General features: G+C 45.7%; 1 long non-coding RNA gene across 1 annotated transcript; it reads left to right on the forward strand.

Annotated features, from left to right (window-relative positions):
* The first annotated feature begins 6483 nt into the window (after positions 1-6483).
* Positions 6484-7962, forward strand: LOC109239716. Its single transcript, XR_002069955.1, has 2 exons — positions 6484-6684; positions 7664-7962. It is a non-coding gene; the product is annotated as an uncharacterized LOC109239716 (long non-coding RNA).
* The last annotated feature ends 216 nt before the right edge of the window (positions 7963-8178 follow it).

The raw sequence follows: 8178 nt of genomic DNA on the forward strand, positions 1-8178 counted from the left end.
CTATAATGCTTTGTATCCTTCGATTTTGTATAAATTTTATTATATTTTAATGTATACTTCATTAAATAATAAAATAGTACAACTATTATTTATTAAAATAATATGATATATTAGATCATAATTTTATAAGATAACTATTCCGTCAAATTATTCACGCATCGCGCGGATTCTAACACTAGTATATTAGAAGAGGAATAGTTTCGACGAGTTTCGACATGCGTATTTAGTGTCTTTTTAAAAAAGCTTGAGGATAATTTAGTCATTTGGCCTCACTTTTATTATATCATACCTTTACGTGATTTTATTTGCCTACCCATAAGTCTTGTTACGCGGCGCCTTCCTGAGATTCCTTAGAAGGGCGATGTAAGGCTAGGCAACTGATGTCAGTGCAGTTGTTGTCCGCCAACTGAGGTCCCCTCCGTACGCTAGACGAGATTGTCAGTGCCGTACGGGAAAACCAATGTCAAGAGCAATTGAGAGAACAGAAATGAGAATTCAGAATGAAAGAAAGCTTGATTGCATTAATGAAAGCTATTACAGAAAAGCAACGCGGTGTCGAGGGGGAGAGACACCAGTACAGAGAATTGCTTGCTTGCTAGAAAGTTTTGATTGCTTGATCCCCCCTAATAGTACTTAAAAAAAATAATCCAAAGTTACAGGAGTAGACCTAATTAAGCTAGAGAAACATAATGGAAGTGCATGAAATAAAACTACTCTATATTTACAATGAAAATGACTTATTCTTCTATAAGGCAGCAGCAGGTCCGTTGTCAGCAGCAGTGTCTTTGGCATCACGGTCTGCGCGCGCGGTGCTGTTGGCTTCTGCCTGCGGCTTGGCGCTCGCGAGGGATATCGGTGGGGCGACAGAGGCACCTGCGCGCTTGTCACTTGGCGCGGCCAAGACCACGGGGCCGTCCGTGGTGCTAGGCATTGGGAGGTTTGCTAGGACGCCACGGGGCGCGCCCAAGGGGTCATGGGGCATGGCTGGAAAGCCGCCCATGACATTCTCCCCCACCTGAGTTGGCGACGTCCTCGGCGCCTTACTTGCAAAATAATCTTCAATGAGGCTCTTGTAGGCTTTGAGGTTTGTTCCCCTCTCCCAAGTATTCTCTTCTGCATCACAGCCCTGCCATTTCACCAAAAACTCTTGGTGATCTTTCATTGAGGCATGAATCACTCTGTCATCAAGGATAGCTTCAACACGCCTTTTCCCGGTTGAATTGGGACCTCGAATACTGGGTATTGTGAGCTGGCTCCTCGAAGGATCCTCCGTGTCTTCCCGAAAAGGTTTCAGGAGACTGACATGGAAGACAAGATGAATTTTCCACCAAGCTGGGGTATCCACCCGGTATGCAACCTTTCCAATACACTTTTCAATGGATAAGGGTCCAATGTATTTTTGCAATAGGCGAGGGTCATGGACCCCTGCAAATAAGTACCGCTTTGGAATTTTGACCATCACTTTGTCTCCTACTTGATATTCAACAAAGCGACGATTCTGATCAGCATGCCTCTTCATCCGCTTTTGGGCTTTGACAAGATAGCTCCGCACTATCTCTAAATTCCGCCTCCACTCTTTTGAGAAGCTGGCAGCTCGAGGAGATTTAGCCATGTTTGGTGCATTCACAGTGTGTGGGAGTAGCGGTTGCTGTCCGGTAACAATTTCAAAAGCGCTTTTGTTGGTACTAGAGCTCTTTTGTGAATTGAAACACAGTTGAGCAGCATCCAGAAGCTTCACCCAATTCTTCTGCGATCCGGTTACAAAGTGGCGGAGATATTCCTCCAACATACCATTGAACCGCTCCGTCTGGCCATCAGATTGCGGATGAAAACTTGAGCTGTGACTCAATTTTGACCCAAGGCACTTGAAGAGTTGGGTCCAAAAGTTGCTAGTGAAGCGTGAGTCGCGGTCACTAACAATGTCTTTGGGCAGGCCCCAATATTTAACGACATGAGAGAAGAAGAGTCGAGCTGTATCTTCTGCTGATATATATTGTGGGGCTGCAATAAAGGTGGCATACTTGGAAAACCGGTCCACCACAACCAAGATGGTTGTGAGATCTCCGACCTTGGGCAATCCGGTGATGAAATCCAGGGAAACGCTTTCCCAAGGTCTCTTTGGGACAGCGAGTGGTTCCAAGAGTCCCGCTTGTGTCAAGCGGTCCGACTTGTCCTTCTGGCATACTAGACAAGTCTTCACATACTGAGCGACATTATCGGCCATTTGAGGCCAATAATAGGTACGACGAAGTAACGCCATGGTGCGTTCTTCACCGGGATGGCCGGCCCACAGAGTATCATGACATTCTGCTAGAAGAGTCCTTCGCAAATCTCCTCCTTTAGGAACATAAAGTCGGTTCCCTTTTACTTTCAGAAAACCATCTTCCATGTAGAACTGGCGAGTCTTGCCCTGTCCTACCAAATCAACCAAATACTGAGCAGCAGGATCCGTGATGAGTAGATCCCGTATTTGGTCCTTGATGGATGTGGCTACTTCGCTCCCCCTTAGGGTGGCGAGTAGGCACACCGATGCTAGATCAACTCTCCGACTGAGCGCATCAGCAACATGATTGGTCTTTCCACTGCGATACTCCAAGTTGAAGTGGAATTCAGCTAGGAGTTCCTGCCACCTGGCCTGTCGACCGTTCAGCTTCGGCTGGGTCATGAAATGGCTAACAGCTGTGTTGTCTGTCTTGACCACGAACGGGGTTCCCAGCAGATAGTGCCTCCAGAGGCGCAAGCAGTGGACGACAGCCAATAATTCTTTCTCATGGGCGGCATAGCGCCGCTCTGCATCCTTCAGCTTCCGACTCTCGTACGCTACAGGGTGCCCTTCTTGTAGCAGGACTCCGCCGAGGGCATAGTCAGATGCATCTGTTTGTACCTCGAACGGCTTGGCCAAATCAGGAAGGGCCAAGACGGGACTACTAGACATAGCCGCTTTTAATGCGTTGAAGGCCTCTGCTCTCCTTGGTCCCCAATCCCAAGGTGTGACCTTTTTGAGGAGTTCTGTCAATGGCACTGCGATAAGTGAGTAGTTCTTCACAAACCGCCGGTAGAAGTTGCATAGGCCAAGGAACGCCCTCAAGGCGTGGACATCCTTAGGTGGCGGCCAATCTGTGATGGCCTGGATTTTCTGTTGGTCCATCTTGATGCGTCCTTCCTCGATGACATGTCCGAGGAAATCAATTTGCTTCTGAGCAAAGGAGCACTTGGATAACTTTGCATATAGTTCATGTTCCCGCAACCGAGCTAGGACCTTCCGCAAGTGTACTAGGTGTTCTTCCAATGTCTGGCTATATACCACAATGTCATCTAAGTAGACCACCACAAATTCGTCGATGTACTCTCGGAAGACTTGGTTCATGAGAGTGCAAAACGTAGCAGGGGCGTTGGTCAAGCCGAATGGCATGACCAGGAAGTCGTACGACCCATATCTTGTCACACAAGTCGTCTTGTGTTCATCACCCTCTGCAATCCGAACTTGCCAATAACCTGTCTTCAGATCTATCTTGGTGAACACCGTAGCACCACCCAGTCTATCAAACAAGTCCGCCATTAGGGGAATAGGGTACTTGTTCTTCACGGTGATTTTGTTTAGAGCTCGATAATCCACACAGAGTCGCAGGCTGCCATCATGTTTCTTTTGGAATAGAACAGGGGACCCATATGGGGACTTGGAGGGTACAATGATCCCTGTATCAAGCATTTCCGTCAATTGTCTCCGAAGCTCGGTGAGTTCGGGTTGTGACATTCTGTAAGGCGCCCGGGCAGGTGGCTTCGCGCCCGGCACCAACTCAATTTCATGGTCCACAGTGCGCCTAGGCGGGAGCCGCTTTGGCATGTCTTGTGGCATGACATCTTCAAACTCCAGTAGTAACTCCTTCACGGGTTCAGGAATGGGACCCGAGGAGCGTTCTATATCTTCAATGCAGAGGGTTGCCAGGAACGTAGGTTCATTCCTTTTGACCCCCTTCTTCAACTGCAAGGCCGAGATGTTCTCAACGGCCATCTTCATGGGCAGGCACGGGATAATGCAGGGCTTGGCCCTATTGGTACCCATCATCAGTAGCATGTCTGCAAATGGTACAGGCATGGTGTTGGTTTGCCTTAGGAATTCCAGCCCAACAATCAACTCGAAGTCATCTATGATCACCACTCGCAGGTTGAATTTTCCTTCGTAAGGCCCAAGCTTCACCGGTACTTCTTTAGCTATTCCACCCACTGGCTGGGGAGGTGAGTTGATAGCCTTGACGCTACCTTTACCTTTCCCTACAACTAGTCCAAGGCGCTCCACCTGAGTCGAGGCTAAGTAGTTGTGGGTAGCACCCGTGTCTATCATAGCCCGAATGGGCTTGCCATTCACCTTCATCTCGACGAACATTAAGGTCCTCTCTTGTTTAAGAGGAGTCTCTTCATTCGCCTTCTTTTTCCCTTTCCTGGTGACGGGACATGAGTCCTTCTTCTTACGAATACCAGCACTGGTCTCCGCTAGTGCCTCAGAAATGGAACCCACAATTGCATTGAAGGCACCTACTGGTTCAGTCTGGTCCGCATCGTCTGAGTCGTCATCAGTCCCATCATCAATAGCCTGATGGGCATTCATCTGTGCATGTGGGCACTCATTGTTCCAATGTGGACCGCCGCAATGACGGCATCCTGAAGGAGGCTTTCTCGCCCGATCATTGTTGTTTGACGCAGCACTGTTGCTGCCGGAGGAAGGAGCTCTAGATTTGTTTGAGTTCCGATCTCCCCCATTTTTGCTAGGACCACCACTGCTGGGCTGGCCCCCTTTGAACCCTGCTCGGGCAGGCGGCTGAGGCCTGTCCCTTCGAGCTTCCATTTGATAGTCCCCAAGGCATTCAGCTGCTTGGATTGCCTTGGGAAGGGAATCTACCCTTTGTCTCTGTAGCTCCACGCGGGCATAAGGTTTCAACCCTTCCATGAAGGTGAAGAGTTTGTCCTTATCCCCCATGTCGCGTATGCTGAGCATGAGTGCGGAGAATTCTCGCACGTAGTCCCGCACTGATTTTGTCTGGCGGAGCTCCCGTAGTTTTCTCCTTGCATTATATTCAACATTCTCGGGGAAGAACTGCAGGCGTATAGCTGCCTTCAGTTCGGCCCATGTCTCGAGAGCATCTTCACCGGCCTTGATGGCTTCGTACTTCACACGCCACCAGAGTTTAGCATCACCCTGAAGATACATGGCAGCAGTTGCTACCTTCTTAGCTTCCTCCAGATCCCCAACAGCATCGAAATACTGTTCGACGTCAAAGATGAAGTTTTCCACTTCCTTGGCATTCCTAGCTCCACTGTATGGCTTTGGCTCAGGAATTTTCAGCTTCTTTGTCGCGGAAGCGGAGTTCACAGCACCTCCGATTTGGTTTCCACCTCCTCGGAGTAGGCCCTGTAAAGCAGCGTTGACAACATTGAGTTGGTCTGTCAATTTGTCAATGGTTTGTTGCATGGCAGTCACCTTTTCTGCCTCTTGTGCCTTGTGGGCTAAATCCTCGGTGCGCTCCTGTTGGAGCCCCTCGAATTTCTCAAAGATTTCGGCTGCCTCTATGGCTGCCGTCTGTCGGTCTCCCTCGGAGTCGCGACTGATGTTTTCAACGTCAACTTCGACCTGAAGCACCCTGCGGTCCAGGTCGTCCAACCTTTGCAGTAGGCTGGTTCTTAGTTCAGGCACCGTATCCACAATATGCCGCAATACCTCAACCGTCCCTTCGAGGGCCGCAATGCGGTCCCCATGATTCACCATGGTCAGAAATGGTGGTATGTCAATACGTTCCCTCGTCCGATGTCGAGCCTAGGCTCTGATACCAACTGTTACGCGGCGCCTTCCTGAGATTCCTTGGAAGGGCGACGTAAGGCTAGGCAACTGATGTCAGTGCAGTTGCTGTCCGCCAACTGAGGTCCCCTCCGTACGCTAGACGAGATTGTCAGTGCCGTACGGGAAAACCAATGTCAAGAGCAATTGAGAGAACAAAAATGAGAATTCAGAATGAAAGAAAGCTTGATTGCATTAATGAAAGCTATTACAGAAAAGCAACGCGGTGTCGAGGGGGAGAGACACCAGTACAGAGAATTGCTTGCTTGCTAGAAAGTTTTGATTGCTTGATCCCCCTAATAGTACTTAAAAAAAATAATCCAAAGTTACAAGACTAGACTTGACTAAGCTAGAGAAACATAATGGAAGTACATGAAATAAAACTACTCTATATTTACAATGAAAATGACTTAGTTTTCTATAAGGCAGCAGCAGGTCCGTTGTCAGCAGCAGTGTCTTTGGCATCACGGTCTGCGCGCGCGGCGTTGTCTGCGCGCACGGCGCTGTTGGCTTCTGCCTGCGGCTTGGCGCTCGCGAGGGATATCGATGGGGCGACAGAGGCACCTGCGCGCTTGTCACTTGGCGCGGCCAAGACCACGGGGCCGTCCGTGGCGCTAGGCATTGGGAGGTTTGCTAGGACGCCACGGGGCGCGCCCAAGGGGTCATGGGGCAAGGCTGGAAAGCCGCCCATGACAGTCTACGTGTAACATGTCTTCTCTTTAACAATCTTAATTCCCGTTTCTCTTTCTTTCTACCCCAATATCCCAATCTGAAATTTGCTACGTCCACAGAGAAAAAGTACAACAATAATTCATCATAATCAAAGCGTAACACCAAGAAATGGCGAAAACCAGGTGATAATCCCTTTTTGACTTGAAATTTGAGTTTCATCTTAAGTCTTTCTGCTGGATTATTGCCCTATTCCAGCTTTTCTCCTTAATTTTTTCTTCACTCTGGCCATTAGCTGTACTTGATTTCTACATTTTTTTCATTTGCTCTTTGGTTTTGGGGTTTATTACATATTTGAATTCTTCTTATTTTGGACTATTTTGATGGTTGTGTGAAATTGATGAAGGATTGTTGTGATTACTTTCTCCTAATTGTTTTGGGATGGCTAATTCAAATTGCACTTTCATATATTTCCTTCAAATTGCATGCCATATGTTTGACCAATTGACTGAATGACATTGGAACCTTTGATCTAACAACTAAATTGGCTTAAAACTGTTTTCAGTCGATATATATTGCAATACATGTTTTAATTTATATTTCTACTATATATAGATATATAGTAATACATATTATAATATATTATATTATTATATTATAAGTGTAAAGCCCAATGTAGGCTATTCGTCTATGTAGATTTTTCATTTCTTTCATGGAAGCATGGGTTTGATTGTCTAGTGTTGTTGCCTGTTTTCGTACAATTGAGAGTAGAAGTAGATATGGATCCTACAGGTCATTTGGGTAACAAGTAAATTTCTCTATTGGTTTAAGTTAATTATAACTATCAGTGAATAATTCTGCAAAGGTAAAGTTGGTTACACCTGAAGTTTATATATATACCAATTCACACTAACTTCTAACGTTTAAGCGAAAATCAAGGTGAGAATATGTATGAATTACTATGATTAATTAAATAATAGATGTATATGAATTCATTAATCTTGTGGAAATAGTAAGTGTCCGTAAGTTTTTTCTTTTTGGCCGTGTGATTCCTTAAACAAGGTATATGTCAATAGGATTATAATTAACTTCGTTCTACCAGTGGTCTCATATTACAAGTTCTATGCACCAAATACAAATATAATGAACTGCATTTGTCTACAGACTATGTTGGTGGGTTATGCTTTCTTCTGCAAAGGCTCTTTCTATAATTTGAGATAGCGACGATGTAATAATTTATGGAAATGGTTCCTATTGAACTTCTGACGGTACGGTCTTTATGTTATCATCTTTATGCAAAACCTTGAAGATGTTAGACATGCTTCAGACAACTAACTATATACATTTAGAAGATCTTGAGTCTTGACCCGTAGCATGTAATATAAAATGATTCTTGTACATTACAAATTACACATTTGATTGCATGCTAGTAGATCAATGTAGAGCTGTTACTCTTGAATCAATAATAGTGGAGTCACTTTCGTCAAAATCAGAATAATCATGAACCTCAATCAGAACCTATAGTTCATTACTAATTGATCGAGAAGTCTAAATTTTTCTTTTTTGAAGTTAAAAAGCTTGCATCTCTAACTGAAATATTGATGTTGTTATTTCGAAAATTTTAATGAATTCAGGAATCTTCGGTTAGTTTGTACATACATAGTGGTAGTATATATAGT

Source organism: Nicotiana attenuata, unplaced genomic scaffold (assembly GCF_001879085.1).
Source record: "Nicotiana attenuata strain UT unplaced genomic scaffold, NIATTr2, whole genome shotgun sequence".
Lineage (NCBI taxonomy): Eukaryota > Viridiplantae > Streptophyta > Magnoliopsida > Solanales > Solanaceae > Nicotiana > Nicotiana attenuata.